The sequence below is a fragment of the Electrophorus electricus genome, chromosome 9, assembly GCF_041902795.1.
Source record: "Electrophorus electricus isolate QZ-2024a chromosome 9, ASM4190279v1, whole genome shotgun sequence".
Classification (NCBI taxonomy): Eukaryota; Metazoa; Chordata; class Actinopteri; order Gymnotiformes; family Gymnotidae; genus Electrophorus; species Electrophorus electricus.
In genome coordinates this window covers 28,230,262-28,253,046 of record NC_137505.1, presented here as the reverse complement: position 1 = coordinate 28,253,046, position 22,785 = coordinate 28,230,262, and positions in this window count along the sequence as shown.

The following is a 22,785-nucleotide window of genomic DNA, read 5'->3' as shown; positions in this document are numbered from 1 at the left end:
TTCCAAAGAGCCATGAAAAGACTTTCTACTCCCAAGGAGACAAGAGATATTAAGCCGAAATGACGTCCGACGCGCGCATTTCCTCCGCCGCGCACCACATTTAAAAAAATCATAGCGTGAAAACCGTGGGTTCGATCCGCGTGCCGCTCGAAGGCGATTACAGGGGAGATGCAGCCCTTTCCAAAGAGGCATGAACAGACTTCCTACTCCCAAGGAGACAAGAGATATTAAGCCGCAATGACGTCCGACGCGCGCATTTTCTCCGCCGCGCAGCACATTTAAAAAAGTCATAGCGTGAAAACCGTGGGTTCGATCCGCGTGCCGCTCGAAGGCGATTAGAGGGGAGATGCAGCCCTTTCCAAAGAGCCATGAACAGACTTCCTACTCCCAAGGAGACAAGAGATATTAAGCCACAAATACGTCCGGACCGCGTCTTTTCTCCGCAGCTCACCACATTTAAAAAAATCGTAGCGTGAAAACCGTGGGTTCGATATAGTATACATACAGAGTATATAGTTTGACCAAAAGATCGTGCTGATCTTTGATCTCCTGGTTCTTCATCTCCAGCGCCACTTTCAGACTCATAATGTCCTCCTCTATGGGCTGGTATAACACACACACGAATCATCACTACAGCCAGTACAATGGAAAGGTGGGAATGTGTACTGAATGTGTACTGACGTTATAAGTGAGAGGTGGTGGTACTGGTGGATGTGTACTGACACTATAAGGGATCTCTACCTGCAGTGACAGTTTGAGCTTCTCAAGTTCTTCCTCCAGAGATTTCTTCTCCTGTTCACAGGCCATTTTCATATCTGCCAGAGCAAGTATCATTACTGCTGGATATAACACAGATTGTATATACTACATAATTACTGCTGAATATATAAAATATAATATATATAGTACTATACATATATTAGTGTCACTTTTATTGGAGCCTAAAGGCTAGCATTCATTATTAGTTATGTTAGTATTATTGCATTTCCATAGTACTTACTCTTGATGGACCTGTTATGCTCCTCCTCCTCCTGCTGTTTCTGCAGGAGCTCTGTCTCCTCCTGCTGCTTGTGTTTCAGCATCTCCTGAAGAACCTGCAGCTCCTTCTGCTTCTGCAACCTCAACTCCTTCAGCTGCTCCAACAAACTGTTCTCCAACTCCTCCTTCTCACACCGCAAACACTCCAATCGGGCCACAGGCCCCACTAGTGACACAGAACCACACACACACACACACACAGACACACAAAGAGAGAGATAAACATGTATAAATGTATAAGAATTTGTGGATAAAATTATTATGAGATTATTTATAATCAAACGACTACACTACACAACCACATCTTCCTTTTATTTACATATTATACAGATATTTAGAGATATTTACATTTTATTTACCCGCGTGCGTCTCTCTTCTCCAAGGTAGCGGAGAGATATGAAAGGATAAAAGGGGAAAAGAATAAAATGCACGTCGGTTTTAAATTCGCAGGCTACCTGCGCTGAAGGCGTGGAAAACGAGCACGTGACGGAAAGGCTTCCGTACCCGATGGGTCCAAATCACATGCCCAGCAAAGTAGCCTTAAACCTGGACACACAATGGAGACCATTTGACCCTTTAAAATCATACTACAAGCAGACTTCCAGGCCCAAGAGGTCACACAGTCATGCCCAGCAAAGTACCTCTGGGCCTGGGCACACTTCACACAGTTTGACCGTTTAAATAAAAGTAGAAACAGACTTCCTGGCCCAAGAGGTCACACAGTCATGCCCAGCAAGGATGCTTTAAACGTGGGCACACTTCAGACCATTTCACTCTTTAAATCATTCAAAGCACCACATTTCAAGGCCCAAGAGGTCACAGAATCATGCCCATCAAAGTAGCTCTGGGCCTGGGCACACTTCATGCAGTTTGACCCTTTAAATAATACTACAACCAGACACATACAGGTGCGCACATATACACAGATACACATTCTGTTTAATTTCTTCACATCTGCAGACTAGAGTAAGCTGAGGGTATAGTGTTAAACCAGGTACTACATAAACAGTATATAGTATATATACAGAGGATATAATGTTAAACCAGGTACTACATACAGACTATATAGTTTGACCAAAAGATCGTGCTGATCTTTGATCTCCTGGTTCTTCATCTCCAGCGCCACTTTCAGACTCATAATGTCCTCCTCTATGGGCTGGTATAACACACACTCGAATCATCACTACAGCCAGTACAATGGAAAGGTGGGAATGTGTACTGAATGTGTACTGACGTTATAAGTGAAAGGTGGAGCTACTGGTGGATGTGTACTGACACTATAAGGGATCTCTACCTGCAGTGACAGTCTGAGCTTCTCAAGTTCTTCCTCCAGAGATTTCTTCTCCTGTTCACAGGCCATTTTCATATCTGCCAGAGCAAGTATCATTACTGCTGGATATAACACAGATTGTATATACTACATAATTACTACTGAATATATAAAATATAATATATATAGTACTATACATATATTAGTATCACTTTGATTGGAGCCTAAAGGCTAACATTCATTATTAGTTATTAGTTATGTTAGCTCTGTCTCCTCCTGCTGCTTGTGTTTCAGCATCTACTGAAGAACCTGCAGCTCCTTCTGCTTCTGCAACCTCAACTCCTTCAGCTGCTCCAACAAACTGTTCTCCAACTCCTCCTTCTCACACCGCAAACACTCCAATTGGGCCACAAGCCCCACTAGTGACACAGAACCACACACACACACACACAGACACACACACACACACACACAAATTAGCAAGCCATATAGTGTAGAAATAGATAGATGTTATTCAGGGACCTCATTTATAAAACTTTGTGGATTCCAAAGTGAAAGTGTGTGTATTCTGCACAAATAACAGGAAATGGCATATACCCCCCAAAAACTTAGATTTCTAAAGCCTCGAGTATGAATTATTGGGAGATAGAGGCGACAATGCAGCGCTAAAGACAAAAAAGGAATTTTAACCACAGGTATGAGTGCCAGCACCAGCAACCGCAGGTGTGAGTGGCATTATATTTACATTTACCCTCCACATCCTTTGTGTCTGTGTATTCGTCCTCGATGCGTCCAGCACACCATCTCCAGAAACGCCTCATTTTTCCTCTGTCTTCTTCAGTGTCTTTCCACAGACTGATCTGTAAAGGTGTTCATGGGATTCCCCTCACGTGTGACATCGGGCCACAGGACATATGGGGTTCTAAAGTTCCAAGAGCGTAGATGAGTTGTTTTTCTTTGAATTTCCTAATTTCATTGCTGCCATAGCAACAACTGGCAATGCAAACAGACGTGTCATTAATGCAGTGACTCTACCTCAACCTGGATTGATCAACCATGTACGGCTCACCGGAGACTGTGATACGTATAACATCCCAAAGTGTACTTAATTCTGAGCAAAATCTAACTAGCCTCATTACTGCTGAACTATGAGGGGCCATTTAGGGAGAAATCAGGGAAACACTACTTGTACATACATATGAAACATTTTCACATAAATAGCCTACTACTTACATTTGTGTATAATAATTTAAACTCGCATATACACGCACTTGCCCACTCAATCTCTGGTGCGTAAACAAAGAGTTGCACTATGCTTATGTTGGTATGGGGGTGTCTGTGTGTGTATATAACAATTTTCAGTGCGCCCGGAAGTCATTTCATTGTCATTTCAAGGCAGATATTTAACATGTGTACAGTGCGTATAATAGACAGAGGAAGACTGTTGAACTATTAATATTAGGACGGTTATTGACATCTGTGTAATGAGTAGTGCTTCTCTTAATGACAACTGTAACTGTTTTCCCATATAGAATTGTGTGCCTTATATTGTTTGGAGGAACTTTTTCTTCTCATTTAGAAATATGTGGACTAAGTGCTCAGATTGTCTTATTACTTATTATGCTCAGTCTCACCATTTTTGGCAGATTTCACCACGTTATTACGAACGTGGATACGTTATCTTATAATTATAAGCAGTGTGAGATGTGAAGCTAAGCGAAGCACATGTGCAGAATTTCTAACAATAGCCTGTTTTGTATAGCCTGGCTAACTGACCAATCAGTGAAATAAAATGTGGTTGCTGAGCCTGTTGCAGCTGGGTCAATTTAATTTGATTTCATTGTGTTTAATTTTAAACTCAGCTGCGTGCCATGAGACACAAGTTAATCTGAGCATTTTTTGTTCTAACGCCGACTTAACCTAGCCATGTTTTACAGATATCTTGAAATAATTGAGGTTCATCGCTAGAGGGTGCTGTTCATCTTTTTTTTCTTTTTTTCTATTATTGATCAGGAAAAAACGATAAAATAGAGAATTTGTGGATAAAATTATTATGAGATTATTTATAATCAAACGACTACACTACACAACCACTTCTTACTTTTATTTACATATTATACAGATATTTACATTTTATTTACCCGCGTGCGTCTCTCTTCTCCAAGGTAGCGGAGAGATATGAAAGGATAAAAGGGGAAAAGAATAAAATGCACGTCGGTTTTAAATTCGCAGGCTACCTGCGCTGAAGGCGTGGAAAACGAGCACGTGACGGAAAGGCTTCCGTACCCGATGGGTCCAAATCACATGCCCAGCAAAGTAGCCTTAAACCTGGACACACAATGGAGACCATTTGACCCTTTAAAATCATACTACAACCAGACTTCCAGGCCCAAGAGGTCACACAGTCATGCCCAGCAAAGTAGCTCTGGGCATGGGCACACTTCACGCAGTTTGACCGTTTAAATAAAAGTAGAAACAGACTTCCTGGCCCAAGAGGTCACACAGTCATGCCCAGCAAGGATGCTTTAAACGTGGGCACACTTCAGACCGTTTCACTCTTTAAATCATTCAAAGCACCACATTTCAAGGCCCAAGAGGTCACAGAATCATGCCCATCAAAGTAGCTCTGGGCCTGGGCACACTTCATTCAGTTTGACCCTTTAAATAATACTACAACCAGACACATACAGGTGCGCACATATACACAGATACACATTCTGTTTAATTTCTTCACATCTGCAGACTAGAGTAAGCTGAGGGTATAGTGTTAAACCAGGAGCTACATAAACAGTATATAGTATATATAAAGAGGATATAGTGTTAAACAAGGTACTACATACAGAGTATATAGTATACATACAGAGTATATAGTTTGACCAAAAGATCGTGCTGATCTTTGATCTCCTGGTTCTTCATCTCCAGCGCCACTTTCAGACTCATAATGTCCTCCTCTATGGGCTGGTATAACACAGACACGAATCATCACTACAGCCAGTACAATGGAAAGGTGGGAATGTGTACTGAATGTGTACTGACGTTATAAGTGAGAGGTGGTGGTACTGGTGGATGTGTACTGACACTATAAGGGATCTCTACCTGCAGTGACAGTTTGAGCTTCTCAAGTTCTTCCTCCAGAGATTTCTTCTCCTGTTCACAGGCCATTTTCATATCTGCCAGAGCAAGTATCATTACTGCTGGATATAACACAGATTGTATATACTACATAATTACTGCTGAATATATAAAATATAATATATATAGTACTATACATATATTAGTGTCACTTTTATTGGAGCCTAAAGGCTAACATTCATTATTAGTTATGTTAGTATTATTGCATTTCCATAGTACTTACTCTTGATGGACCTATTATGCTCCTCCTCCTCCTGCTGTTTCTGCAGGAGCTCTGTCTCCTCCTGCTGCTTGTGTTTCAGCATCTCCTGAAGAACCTGCAGCTCCTTCTGCTTCTGCAACCTCAACTCCTTCAGCTGCTCCAACAAACTGTTCTCCAACTCCTCCTTCTCACACCGCAAACACTCCAATCGGGCCACAGGCCCCACTAGTGACACAGAACCACACACACACACACACACAGACACACACACACACACACACACACACAAAGAGAGAGATAAACATGTATAAATGTATAAGAATTTGTGGATAAAATTATTATGAGATTATTTATAATGAAACGACTACACTACACAACCACTTCTTCCTTTTATTTACATATTATACAGATATTTACAGATATTTACATTTTATTTACCCGCGTGCGTCTCTCTTCTCCAAGGTAGCGGAGAGATATGAAAGGATAAAAGGGGAAAAGAATAAAATGCACGTTGGTTTTAAATTCGCAGGCTACCTGCGCTGAAGGCGTGGAAAACGAGCACGTGACGGAAAGGCTTCCGTACCCGATGGGTCCAAATCACATGCCCAGCAAAGTAGCCTTAAACCTGGACACACAATGGAGACCATTTGACCCTTTAAATAATACTACAACCAGACACATACAGGTGCGCACATATACACAGATACACATTCTGTTTAAATTTCTTCACATCTGCAGACTAGAGTAAGCTGAGGGTATAGTGTTAAACCAGGTACTACATAAACAGTATATAGTATATATAGAGAGGATATAGTGATAAACCAGGTACTACATACAGAGTATATAGTATACATACAGAGTATATAGTTTGACCAAAAGATCGTGCTGATCTCTGATCTCCTGGTTCCTCATCTCCAGCGCCACTTTCAGACTCATAATGTCCTCCTCTATGGGCTGGTATAACACACACACGAATCATCACTACAGCCAGTACAATGGAAAGGTGGGAATGTGTACTGAATGTGTACTGACGTTATAAGTGAAAGGTGGAGGTACTGGTGGATGTGTACTGACACTATAAGGGATCTCTACCTGCAGTGACAGTCTGAGCTTCTCAAGTTCTTCCTCCAGAGATTTCTTCTCCTGTTCAGAGGCCATTTTCATATCTGCCAGAGCAAGTATCATTACTGCTGGATATAACACAGATTGTATATACTACATAATTACTACTGAATATATAAAATATAATATATATAGTACTATACATATATTAGTATCACTTTTATTGGAGCCTAAAGGCTAACATTCATTATTAGTTATGTTAGTATTATTGCATTTCCATAGTACTTACTCTTGATGGACCTGTTATGCTCCTCCTCCTCCTGCTGTTTCTGCAGGAGCTCTGTCTCCTCCTGCTGCTTGTGTTTCAGCATTTCCTGAAGAACCTGCAGCTCCTTCTGCTTCTGCAACCTCAACTCCTTCAGCTGCTCCAACAAACTGTTCTCCAACTCCTCCTTCTCACACCGCAAACACTCCAATCGGGCCACAGGCCCCACTAGTGACACAGAACCACACACACACACACACACAGACACACACACACACACACACACACAAAGAGAGAGATAAACATGTATAAATGTATAAGAATTTGTGGATAAAATTATTATGAGATTATTTATAATCAAACGACTACACTACACAACCACATCTTCCTTTTATTTACATATTATACAGATATTTAGAGATATTTACATTTTATTTACCCGCGTGCGTCTCTCTTCTCCAAGGTAGCGGAGAGATATGAAAGGATAAAAGGGGAAAAGAATAAAATGCACGTCGGTTTTAAATTCGCAGGCTACCTGCGCTGAAGGCGTGGAAAACGAGCACGTGAAGGAAAGGCTTCCGTACCCGATGGGTCCAAATCACATGCCCAGCAAAGTAGCCTTAAACCTGGACACACAATGGAGACCATTTGACCCTTTAAAATCATACTACAACCAGACTTCCAGGCCCAAGAGGTCACACAGTCATGCCCAGCAAAGTAGCTCTGGGCCTGGGCACACTTCACGCAGTTTGACCGTTTAACTAAAAGTATAAACAGACTTCCTGGCCCAAGAGGTCACACAGTCATGCCCAGCAAGGTTGCTTTAAACGTGGGCACACTTCAGACCGTTTCACTCTTTAAATCATTCAAAGCACCACATTTCAAGGCCCAAGAGGTCACAGAATCATGCCCATCAAAGTAGCTCTGGGCCTGGGCACACTTCACGCAGTTTGACCCTTTAAATAATACTACAACCAGACACATACAGGTGCGCACATATACACAGATACACATTCTGTTTAAATTTCTTCACATCTGCAGACTAGAGTAAGCTGAGGTTATAGTGTTAAACCAGGTACTACATAAACAGTATATAGTATATATACAGAGGATATAGTGTTAAACCAGGTACTACATACAGAGTATATAGTATACATACAGAGTATATAGTTTGACCAAAAGATCGTGCTGATCTTTGATCTCCTGGTTCTTCATCTCCAGCGCCACTTTCAGACTCATAATGTCCTCCTCTATGGGCTGGTATAACCCACACACACGAATCATCACTACAGCCAGTACAATGGAAAGGTGGGAATGTGTACTGAATGTGTACTGACGTTATAAGTGAAAGGTGGAGGTACTGGTGGATGTGTACTGACACTATAAGGGATCTCTACCTGCAGTGACAGTCTGAGCTTCTCAAGTTCTTCCTCCAGAGATTTCTTCTCCTGTTCACAGGCCATTTTCATATCTGCCAGAGCAAGTATCATTACTGCTGGAAATAACACAGATTGTATATACTACATAATTACTACTGAATATATAAAATATAATATATATAGTACTATACATATATTAGTGTCACTTTTATTGGAGCCTAAAGGCTAACATTCATTATTAGTTATGTTAGTATTATTGCATTTCCATAGTACTTACTCTTGATGGACCTGTTATGCTCCTCCTCCTCCTGCTGTTTCTGCAGGAGCTCTGTCTCCTCTTGCTGCTTGTGTTTCAGCATCTCCTGAAGAACCTGCAGCTCCTTCTGCTTCTGCAACCTCAACTCCTTCAGCTGCTCAAACAAACTGTTCTCCAACTCCTCCTTCTCACACCGCAAACACTCCAATCGGGCCACAGGCCCCACTAGTGACACAGAACCACACACACACACACACACACACACACACACACACACACAGAGAGATAAACATGTATAAATGTATAAGAATTTGTGGATAAAATTACTATGAGATTATTTATAATCAAACGACTACACTACACAACCACTTCTTCCTTTTATTTACATATTATACAGATATTTACAGATATTTACATTTTATTTACCCGCGTGCGTCTCTCTTCTCCAAGGTAGCGGAGAGATATGAAAGGATAAAAGGAGAAAAGAATAAAATGCACGTCGGTTTTAAATTCGCAGGCTACCTGCGCTGAAGGCGTGGAAAACGAGCACGTGACGGAAAGGCTTCCGTACCCGATGGGTCCAAATCACATGCCCAGCAAAGTAGCCTTAAACCTGCACACACAATGGAGACCATTTGACCCTTTAAAATCATACTACAACCAGACTTCCAGGCCCAAGAGGTCACACAGTCATGCCCAGCAAAGTAGCTCTGGGCCTGGGCACACTTCACGCAGTTTGACCCTTTAAATAATACTACAACCAGACTTCCAGGCACAAGAGGTCACACAGTCATGCACAGCAAAGTAGCTCTGGGCCTGGGCACACTTCATTCACTTTGTACCTTTAAATCATACTACTACTACTACCAGACGTCCAGGCCCAAGAGGTCACACAGTCATGCACAGCAAAGTAGCTCTGGGCCTGGGCACACTTCATTCACTTTGTACCTTTAAATCATACTACTACTACTACCAGACTTCCAGGCCCAAGAGGTCAAACACAGTCATGCACAGCAAAGTAGCTCTGGGCCTGGGCACACTTCAATCACTTTGTGCCTTTAAATCATACTACTACTACCAGACTTCCAGGGCCAAGAGGTCACACAGTCATGCACAGCAAAGTAGCTCTGGGCCTGGGCACACTTCACGCAGTTTGACCATTTGAATAAAACTAGAAACAGACTTCCTGGCCCAAGAGGTCACACAGTCATGCCCATCAAAGTAGCTCTGGGCCTGGGCACACTTCACGCAGTTTGACCCTTTAAATAATACTACAACCAGACACATACAGGTGCGCACATATACACATTCTTTTTAATTTCTTCACATCTGCAGACTAGAGTAAGCTGAGGGTATAGTGTTAAACCAGGTACTACATAAACAGTATATAGTATATATACAGAGGATATAATGTTAAACCAGGTACTACATACAGAGTATATAGTTTGACCAAAAGTTCGTGCTGATCTTTGATCTCCTGGTTCTTCATCTCCAGCGACACTTTCAGACTCAATGTCCTCCTCTATGGGCTGGTATAACACACACATACGAATCATCACTACAGCCAGTACAATGGAAAGGTGGGAATGTGTACCGAATGTGTACTGACGTTATAAGTGAAAGGTGGAGCTACTGGTGGATGTGTACTGACACTATAAGGGATCTCTACCTGCAGTGACAGTCTGAGCTTCTCAAGTTCTTCCTCCAGAGATTTCTTCTCCTGTTCACAGGCCATTTTCATATCTGCCAGAGCAAGTATCATTACTGCTGGACATAACACAGATTGTATATACTACATAATTACTACTGAATATATAAAATATAATATATATAGTACTATACATATATTAGTATCACTTTTATTGGAGCCTAAAGGCTAACATTCATTATTAGTTATGTTAGTATTATTGCATTTCCATAGTACTTACCCTTGAGGGACCTGTTATGCTCCTCCTCCTCCTGCTGTTTCTGCAGGAGCTCTGTCTCCTTTTGCTGCTTGTGTTTCAGCATCTCCTGAAGAACCTGCAGCTCCTTCTGCTTCTGCAACCTCACATCCTTCAGCTGCTCCAACAAACTGTTCTCCAACTCCTCCTTCTCACACCGCAAACACTCCAATCGGGCCACAGGCACAACTAGTGACACAGAACCACACACACACACAGACACACACACACACACACACACAGAGAGAGAGATAAACATGTATAAATGTATAAGAATTTGTGGATAAAATTACTATGAGATTATTTATAATCAAACGACTACACTACACAACCATTTCTTCCTTTTATTTACATATTATACAGATATTTACAGATATTTACATTTTATTTACCCGCGTGCGTCTCTCTTCTCCAAGGTAGCGGAGAGATATGAAAGGATAAAAGGGGAAAAGAATAAAATGCACGTCGGTTTTAAATTCGCAGGCTACCTGCGCTGAAGGCGTATAAAACGAGCACTTGAGGGAAAGGCTTCCGTACCCGATGGGTCCAAATCACATGCCCAGCAAACTAGCCTTAAACCTGGACACACAATGGAGACCATTTGACCCTTTAAAATCATACTAAAACCAGACTTCCAGGCCCAAGAGGTCACACAGTCATGCCCAGCAAAGTAGCTCTGGGCCTGGGCACACTTCACGCAGTTTGACCGTTTAAATAAAACTAGAAACAGACTTCCTGGCCCAAGAGGTCACACAGTCATGCCCAGCAAGGTTGCTTTAAACGTGGGCACACTTCAGACCGTTTCACTCTTTAAATCATTCAAAGCACCACATTTCAAGGCCCAAGAGGTCACAGAATCATGCCCATCAAAGTAGCTCTGGGCCTGGGCACACTTCATGCAGTTTGACCCTTTAAATAATACTACAACCAGACACATACAGGTGCGCACATATACACAGATACACATTCTGTTTAATTTCTTCACATCTGCAGACTAGAGTAAGCTGAGGGTATAGTGTTAAACCAGGTACTACATAAACAGTATATAGTATATATACAGAGGATATAATGTTAAACCAGGTACTACATACAGAGTATATAGTTTGACCAAAAGATCGTGCTGATCTTTGATCTCCTGGTTCTTCATCTCCAGCGCCACTTTCAGACTCATAATGTCCTCCTCTATGGGCTGGTATAACCCACACACACGAATCATCACTACAGCCAGTACAATGGAAAGGTGGGAATGTGTACTGAATGTGTACTGACATTATAAGTGAAAGGTGGAGGTACTGGTGGATGTGTACTGACACTATAAGGGATCTCTACCTGCAGTGACAGTCTGAGCTTCTCAAGTTCTTCCTCCAGAGATTTCTTCTCCTGTTCACAGGCCATTTTCATATCTGCCAGAGCAAGTATCATTACTGCTGGATATAACATAGATTGTATATACTACATAATTACTACTGAATATATAAAATATAATATATATAGTACAATACATATATTAGTATCACTTTTATTGGAGCCTAAAGGCTAGCATTCATTATTAGTTATGTTAGTATTATTGCATTTCCATAGTACTTACTCTTGATGGACCTGTTATGCTCCTCCTCCTCCTGCTGTTTCTGCAGGAGCTCTGTCTCCTCCTGCTGCTTGTGTTTCAGCATCTCCTGAAGAACCTGCAGCTCCTTCTGCTTCTGCAACCTCAACTCCTTCAGCTGCTCCAACAAACTGTTATCCAACTCCTCCTTCTCACACCGCAAACACTCCAATCGGGCCACAGGCCCCACTAGTGACACAGAACCACACACACACACACACACACACACACACAGAGAGATAAACATGTATAAATGTATAAGAATTTGTGGATAAAATTATTATGAGATTATTTATAATCAAACGACTACACTACACAACCACATCTTCCTTTTATTTACATATTATACAGATATTTAGAGATATTTACATTTTATTTACCCGCGTGCGTCTCTCTTCTCCAAGGTAGCGGAGAGATATGAAAGGATAAAAGGGGAAAAGAATAAAATGCACGTCGGTTTTAAATTCGCAGGCTACCTGCGCTGAAGGCGTGGAAAACGAGCACGTGACGGAAAGGCTTCCGTACCCGATGGGTCCAAATCACATGCCCAGCAAAGTAGCCTTAAACCTGGACACACAATGGAGACCATTTGACCCTTTAAATAATACTACAACCAGACACATACAGGTGCGCACATATACACAGATACACATTCTGTTTAAATTTCTTCACATCTGCAGACTAGAGTAAGCTGAGGGTATAGTGTTAAACCAGGTACTACATAAACAGTATATAGTATATATAGAGAGGATATAGTGATAAACCAGGTACTACATACAGAGTATATAGTATACATACAGAGTATATAGTTTGACCAAAAGATCGTGCTGATCTCTGATCTCCTGGTTCCTCATCTCCAGCGCCACTTTCAGACTCATAATGTCCTCCTCTATGGGCTGGTATAACACACACACGAATCATCACTACAGCCAGTACAATGGAAAGGTGGGAATGTGTACTGAATGTGTACTGACGTTATAAGTGAAAGGTGGAGGTACTGGTGGATGTGTACTGACACTATAAGGGATCTCTACCTGCAGTGACAGTCTGAGCTTCTCAAGTTCTTCCTCCAGAGATTTCTTCTCCTGTTCAGAGGCCATTTTCATATCTGCCAGAGCAAGTATCATTACTGCTGGATATAACACAGATTGTATATACTACATAATTACTACTGAATATATAAAATATAATATATATAGTACTATACATATATTAGTATCACTTTTATTGGAGCCTAAAGGCTAACATTCATTATTAGTTATGTTAGTATTATTGCATTTCCATAGTACTTACTCTTGATGGACCTGTTATGCTCCTCCTCCTCCTGCTGTTTCTGCAGGAGCTCTGTCTCCTCCTGCTGCTTGTGTTTCAGCATTTCCTGAAGAACCTGCAGCTCCTTCTGCTTCTGCAACCTCAACTCCTTCAGCTGCTCCAACAAACTGTTCTCCAACTCCTCCTTCTCACACCGCAAACACTCCAATCGGGCCACAGGCCCCACTAGTGACACAGAACCACACACACACACACACACACACACACACACACACACACACACACACACACACAAAGAGAGAGATAAACATGTATAAATGTATAAGAATTTGTGGATAAAATTATTATGAGATTATTTATAATCAAACGACTACACTACACAACCACATCTTCCTTTTATTTACATATTATACAGATATTTAGAGATATTTACATTTTATTTACCCGCGTGCGTCTCTCTTCTCCAAGGTAGCGGAGAGATATGAAAGGATAAAAGGGGAAAAGAATAAAATGCACGTCGGTTTTAAATTCGCAGGCTACCTGCGCTGAAGGCGTGGAAAACGAGCACGTGAAGGAAAGGCTTCCGTACCCGATGGGTCCAAATCACATGCCCAGCAAAGTAGCCTTAAACCTGGACACACAATGGAGACCATTTGACCCTTTAAAATCATACTACAACCAGACTTCCAGGCCCAAGAGGTCACACAGTCATGCCCAGCAAAGTAGCTCTGGGCCTGGGCACACTTCACGCAGTTTGACCGTTTAACTAAAAGTATAAACAGACTTCCTGGCCCAAGAGGTCACACAGTCATGCCCAGCAAGGTTGCTTTAAACGTGGGCACACTTCAGACCGTTTCACTCTTTAAATCATTCAAAGCACCACATTTCAAGGCCCAAGAGGTCACAGAATCATGCCCATCAAAGTAGCTCTGGGCCTGGGCACACTTCACGCAGTTTGACCCTTTAAATAATACTACAACCAGACACATACAGGTGCGCACATATACACAGATACACATTCTGTTTAAATTTCTTCACATCTGCAGACTAGAGTAAGCTGAGGTTATAGTGTTAAACCAGGTACTACATAAACAGTATATAGTATATATACAGAGGATATAGTGTTAAACCAGGTACTACATACAGAGTATATAGTATACATACAGAGTATATAGTTTGACCAAAAGATCGTGCTGATCTTTGATCTCCTGGTTCTTCATCTCCAGCGCCACTTTCAGACTCATAATGTCCTCCTCTATGGGCTGGTATAACCCACACACACGAATCATCACTACAGCCAGTACAATGGAAAGGTGGGAATGTGTACTGAATGTGTACTGACGTTATAAGTGAAAGGTGGAGGTACTGGTGGATGTGTACTGACACTATAAGGGATCTCTACCTGCAGTGACAGTCTGAGCTTCTCAAGTTCTTCCTCCAGAGATTTCTTCTCCTGTTCACAGGCCATTTTCATATCTGCCAGAGCAAGTATCATTACTGCTGGAAATAACACAGATTGTATATACTACATAATTACTACTGAATATATAAAATATAATATATATAGTACTATACATATATTAGTGTCACTTTTATTGGAGCCTAAAGGCTAACATTCATTATTAGTTATGTTAGTATTATTGCATTTCCATAGTACTTACTCTTGATGGACCTGTTATGCTCCTCCTCCTCCTGCTGTTTCTGCAGGAGCTCTGTCTCCTCTTGCTGCTTGTGTTTCAGCATCTCCTGAAGAACCTGCAGCTCCTTCTGCTTCTGCAACCTCAACTCCTTCAGCTGCTCAAACAAACTGTTCTCCAACTCCTCCTTCTCACACCGCAAACACTCCAATCGGGCCACAGGCCCCACTAGTGACACAGAACCACACACACACACACACACACACACACACACACACACACACAGAGAGATAAACATGTATAAATGTATAAGAATTTGTGGATAAAATTACTATGAGATTATTTATAATCAAACGACTACACTACACAACCACTTCTTCCTTTTATTTACATATTATACAGATATTTACAGATATTTACATTTTATTTACCCGCGTGCGTCTCTCTTCTCCAAGGTAGCGGAGAGATATGAAAGGATAAAAGGGGAAAAGAATAAAATGCACGTCGGTTTTAAATTCGCAGGCTACCTGCGCTGAAGGCGTGGAAAACGAGCACGTGACGGAAAGGCTTCCGTACCCGATGGGTCCAAATCACATGCCCAGCAAAGTAGCCTTAAACCTGCACACACAATGGAGACCATTTGACCCTTTAAAATCATACTACAACCAGACTTCCAGGCCCAAGAGGTCACACAGTCATGCCCAGCAAAGTAGCTCTGGGCCTGGGCACACTTCACGCAGTTTGACCCTTTAAATAATACTACAACCAGACTTCCAGGCACAAGAGGTCACACAGTCATGCACAGCAAAGTAGCTCTGGGCCTGGGCACACTTCATTCACTTTGTACCTTTAAATCATACTACTACTACTACCAGACGTCCAGGCCCAAGAGGTCACACAGTCATGCACAGCAAAGTAGCTCTGGGCCTGGGCACACTTCATTCACTTTGTACCTTTAAATCATACTACTACTACTACCAGACTTCCAGGCCCAAGAGGTCAAACACAGTCATGCACAGCAAAGTAGCTCTGGGCCTGGGCACACTTCAATCACTTTGTGCCTTTAAATCATACTACTACTACCAGACTTCCAGGGCCAAGAGGTCACACAGTCATGCACAGCAAAGTAGCTCTGGGCCTGGGCACACTTCACGCAGTTTGACCATTTGAATAAAACTAGAAACAGACTTCCTGGCCCAAGAGGTCACACAGTCATGCCCATCAAAGTAGCTCTGGGCCTGGGCACACTTCACGCAGTTTGACCCTTTAAATAATACTACAACCAGACACATACAGGTGCGCACATATACACATTCTTTTTAATTTCTTCACATCTGCAGACTAGAGTAAGCTGAGGGTATAGTGTTAAACCAGGTACTACATAAACAGTATATAGTATATATACAGAGGATATAATGTTAAACCAGGTACTACATACAGAGTATATAGTTTGACCAAAAGTTCGTGCTGATCTTTGATCTCCTGGTTCTTCATCTCCAGCGACACTTTCAGACTCAATGTCCTCCTCTATGGGCTGGTATAACACACACATACGAATCATCACTACAGCCAGTACAATGGAAAGGTGGGAATGTGTACCGAATGTGTACTGACGTTATAAGTGAAAGGTGGAGCTACTGGTGGATGTGTACTGACACTATAAGGGATCTCTACCTGCAGTGACAGTCTGAGCTTCTCAAGTTCTTCCTCCAGAGATTTCTTCTCCTGTTCACAGGCCATTTTCATATCTGCCAGAGCAAGTATCATTACTGCTGGACATAACACAGATTGTATATACTACATAATTACTACTGAATATATAAAATATAATATATATAGTACTATACATATATTAGTATCACTTTTATTGGAGCCTAAAGGCTAACATTCATTATTAGTTATGTTAGTATTATTGCATTTCCATAGTACTTACCCTTGAGGGACCTGTTATGCTCCTCCTCCTCCTGCTGTTTCTGCAGGAGCTCTGTCTCCTTTTGCTGCTTGTGTTTCAGCATCTCCTGAAGAACCTGCAGCTCCTTCTGCTTCTGCAACCTCACATCCTTCAGCTGCTCCAACAAACTGTTCTCCAACTCCTCCTTCTCACACCGCAAACACTCCAATCGGGCCACAGGCACAACTAGTGACACAGAACCACACACACACACAGACACACACACACACACACACACAGAGAGAGAGATAAACATGTATAAATGTATAAGAATTTGTGGATAAAATTACTATGAGATTATTTATAATCAAACGACTACACTACACAACCATTTCTTCCTTTTATTTACATATTATACAGATATTTACAGATATTTACATTTTATTTACCCGCGTGCGTCTCTCTTCTCCAAGGTAGCGGAGAGATATGAAAGGATAAAAGGGGAAAAGAATAAAATGCACGTCGGTTTTAAATTCGCAGGCTACCTGCGCTGAAGGCGTATAAAACGAGCACTTGAGGGAAAGGCTTCCGTACCCGATGGGTCCAAATCACATGCCCAGCAAACTAGCCTTAAACCTGGACACACAATGGAGACCATTTGACCCTTTAAAATCATACTAAAACCAGACTTCCAGGCCCAAGAGGTCACACAGTCATGCCCAGCAAAGTAGCTCTGGGCCTGGGCACACTTCACGCAGTTTGACCGTTTAAATAAAACTAGAAACAGACTTCCTGGCCCAAGAGGTCACACAGTCATGCCCAGCAAGGTTGCTTTAAACGTGGGCACACTTCAGACCGTTTCACTCTTTAAATCATTCAAAGCACCACATTTCAAGGCCCAAGAGGTCACAGAATCATGCCCATCAAAGTAGCTCTGGGCCTGGGCACACTTCATGCAGTTTGACCCTTTAAATAATACTACAACCAGACACATACAGGTGCGCACATATACACAGATACACATTCTGTTTAATTTCTTCACATCTGCAGACTAGAGTAAGCTGAGGGTATAGTGTTAAACCAGGTACTACATAAACAGTATATAGTATATATACAGAGGATATAATGTTAAACCAGGTACTACATACAGAGTATATAGTTTGACCAAAAGATCGTGCTGATCTTTGATCTCCTGGTTCTTCATCTCCAGCGCCACTTTCAGACTCATAATGTCCTCCTCTATGGGCTGGTATAACCCACACACACGAATCATCACTACAGCCAGTACAATGGAAAGGTGGGAATGTGTACTGAATGTGTACTGACATTATAAGTGAAAGGTGGAGGTACTGGTGGATGTGTACTGACACTATAAGGGATCTCTACCTGCAGTGACAGTCTGAGCTTCTCAAGTTCTTCCTCCAGAGATTTCTTCTCCTGTTCACAGGCCATTTTCATATCTGCCAGAGCAAGTATCATTACTGCTGGATATAACATAGATTGTATATACTACATAATTACTACTGAATATATAAAATATAATATATATAGTACAATACATATATTAGTATCACTTTTATTGGAGCCTAAAGGCTAGCATTCATTATTAGTTATGTTAGTATTATTGCATTTCCATAGTACTTACTCTTGATGGACCTGTTATGCTCCTCCTCCTCCTGCTGTTTCTGCAGGAGCTCTGTCTCCTCCTGCTGCTTGTGTTTCAGCATCTCCTGAAGAACCTGCAGCTCCTTCTGCTTCTGCAACCTCAACTCCTTCAGCTGCTCCAACAAACTGTTATCCAACTCCTCCTTCTCACACCGCAAACACTCCAATCGGGCCACAGGCCCCACTAGTGACACAGAACCACACACACACACACACACACACACACACAGAGAGATAAACATGTATAAATGTATAAGAATTTGTGGATAAAATTATTATGAGATTATTTATAATCAAACGACTACACTACACAACCACATCTTCCTTTTATTTACATATTATACAGATATTTAGAGATATTTACATTTTATTTACCCGCGTGCGTCTCTCTTCTCCAAGGTAGCGGAGAGATATGAAAGGATAAAAGGGGAAAAGAATAAAATGCACGTCGGTTTTAAATTCGCAGGCTACCTGCGCTGAAGGCGTGGAAAACGAGCACGTGACGGAAAGGCTTCCGTACCCGATGGGTCCAAATCACATGCCCAGCAAAGTAGCCTTAAACCTGGACACACAATGGAGACCATTTGACCCTTTAAATAATACTACAACCAGACACATACAGGTGCGCACATATACACAGATACACATTCTGTTTAAATTTCTTCACATCTGCAGACTAGAGTAAGCTGAGGGTATAGTGTTAAACCAGGTACTACATAAACAGTATATAGTATATATAGAGAGGATATAGTGATAAACCAGGTACTACATACAGAGTATATAGTATACATACAGAGTATATAGTTTGACCAAAAGATCGTGCTGATCTCTGATCTCCTGGTTCCTCATCTCCAGCGCCACTTTCAGACTCATAATGTCCTCCTCTATGGGCTGGTATAACACACACACGAATCATCACTACAGCCAGTACAATGGAAAGGTGGGAATGTGTACTGAATGTGTACTGACGTTATAAGTGAAAGGTGGAGGTACTGGTGGATGTGTACTGACACTATAAGGGATCTCTACCTGCAGTGACAGTCTGAGCTTCTCAAGTTCTTCCTCCAGAGATTTCTTCTCCTGTTCAGAGGCCATTTTCATATCTGCCAGAGCAAGTATCATTACTGCTGGATATAACACAGATTGTATATACTACATAATTACTACTGAATATATAAAATATAATATATATATTACTATACATATATTAGTATCACTTTTATTGGAGCCTAAAGGCTAACATTCATTATTAGTTATGTTAGTATTATTGCATTTCCATAGTACTTACTCTTGATGGACCTGTTATGCTCCTCCTCCTCCTGCTGTTTCTGCAGGAGCTCTGTCTCCTCCTGCTGCTTGTGTTTCAGCATTTCCTGAAGAACCTGCAGCTCCTTCTGCTTCTGCAACCTCAACTCCTTCAGCTGCTCCAACAAACTGTTCTCCAACTCCTCCTTCTCACACCGCAAACACTCCAATCGGGCCACAGGCCCCACTAGTGACACAGAACCACACACACACACACACACACACACACACACACACACACACACACACACAAAGAGAGAGATAAACATGTATAAATGTATAAGAATTTGTGGATAAAATTATTATGAGATTATTTATAATCAAACGACTACACTACACAACCACATCTTCCTTTTATTTACATATTATACAGATATTTAGAGATATTTACATTTTATTTACCCGCGTGCGTCTCTCTTCTCCAAGGTAGCGGAGAGATATGAAAGGATAAAAGGGGAAAAGAATAAAATGCACGTCGGTTTTAAATTCGCAGGCTACCTGCGCTGAAGGCGTGGAAAACGAGCACGTGAAGGAAAGGCTTCCGTACCCGATGGGTCCAAATCACATGCCCAGCAAAGTAGCCTTAAACCTGGACACACAATGGAGACCATTTGACCCTTTAAAATCATACTACAAGCAGACTTCCAGGCCCAAGAGGTCACACAGTCATGCCCAGCAAAGTAGCTCTGGGCCTGGGCACACTTCACGCAGTTTGACCGTTTAACTAAAAGTATAAACAGACTTCCTGGCCCAAGAGGTCACACAGTCATGCCCAGCAAGGTTGCTTTAAACGTGGGCACACTTCAGACCGTTTCACTCTTTAAATCATTCAAAGCACCACATTTCAAGGCCCAAGAGGTCACAGAATCATGCCCATCAAAGTAGCTCTGGGCCTGGGCACACTTCACGCAGTTTGACCCTTTAAATAATACTACAACCAGACACATACAGGTGCGCACATATACACAGATACACATTCTGTTTAAATTTCTTCACATCTGCAGACTAGAGTAAGCTGAGGTTATAGTGTTAAACCAGGTACTACATAAACAGTATATAGTATATATACAGAGGATATAGTGTTAAACCAGGTACTACATACAGAGTATATAGTATACATACAGAGTATATAGTTTGACCAAAAGATCGTGCTGATCTTTGATCTCCTGGTTCTTCATCTCCAGCGCCACTTTCAGACTCATAATGTCCTCCTCTATGGGCTGGTATAACCCACACACACGAATCATCACTACAGCCAGTACAATGGAAAGGTGGGAATGTGTACTGAATGTGTACTGACGTTATAAGTGAAAGGTGGAGGTACTGGTGGATGTGTACTGACACTATAAGGGATCTCTACCTGCAGTGACAGTCTGAGCTTCTCAAGTTCTTCCTCCAGAGATTTCTTCTCCTGTTCACAGGCCATTTTCATATCTGCCAGAGCAAGTATCATTACTGCTGGAAATAACACAGATTGTATATACTACATAATTACTACTGAATATATAAAATATAATATATATAGTACTATACATATATTAGTGTCACTTTTATTGGAGCCTAAAGGCTAACATTCATTATTAGTTATGTTAGTATTATTGCATTTCCATAGTACTTACTCTTGATGGACCTGTTATGCTCCTCCTCCTCCTGCTGTTTCTGCAGGAGCTCTGTCTCCTCTTGCTGCTTGTGTTTCAGCATCTCCTGAAGAACCTGCAGCTCCTTCTGCTTCTGCAACCTCAACTCCTTCAGCTGCTCAAACAAACTGTTCTCCAACTCCTCCTTCTCACACCGCAAACACTCCAATCGGGCCACAGGCCCCACTAGTGACACAGAACCACACACACACACACACACACACAAAGAGAGAGATAAACATGTATAAATGTATAAGAATTTGTGGATAAAATTATTATGAGATTATTTATAATCAAACGACTACACTACACAACCACATCTTCCTTTTATTTACATATTATACAGATATTTAGAGATATTTACATTTTATTTACCCGCGTGCGTCTCTCTTCTCCAAGGTAGCGGAGAGATATGAAAGGATAAAAGGGGAAAAGAATAAAATGCACGTCGGTTTTAAATTCGCAGGCTACCTGCGCTGAAGGCGTGGAAAACGAGCACGTGACGGAAAGGCTTCCGTACCCGATGGGTCCAAATCACATGCCCAGCAAAGTAGCCTTAAACCTGGACACGCAATGGAGAGCATTTGACCCTTTAAAATCATACTACAACCAGACTTCCAGGCCCAAGAGGTCACACAGCCATGCCCAGCAAAGTAGCTCTGGGCCTGGGCACACTTCACGCAGTTTGACCGTTTAAATAAAACTAGAAACAGACTTCCTGGCCCAAGAGGTCACAGTCATACCCAGCAAAGTACGTTTAAACCTGGAAACAAATCAGATCCTTTCTGTCATTCAAAGGAATGGGCCTGCAACTCACAACCACATCCCCAGTGAAGCGCACCGTCACCCAGCCACACTACCCCACCTTGCCCGTCCTGGAACAACCACACCTCCAGGGCACCACATGCCAATCTCTCATGCCCAGCAAACTGCAACCTCACGCAGCCAGGCCACACACTGTCTCCCCTTGTACAGTCCAAGGACGAACTCCTCCACAAACCTGGTGTTCACGCGCACACACGCAATTACAACGAATTGGTGGAGAACTTTGAAACAAACGTGCTGACTTTGAATACTCACATCTAGGCTGGGCCAGGTCCAAATGGCCTGCAGCTCGGTGCGCATTAACTGCTTGACTGTCCGTCACGAACGCCACCTGCCAAGCGTTCGTTCCGTCCCTGGCGGATTTTAAAAAATCGTAGCGTGAGAACGATGGGTCCGATGCGCG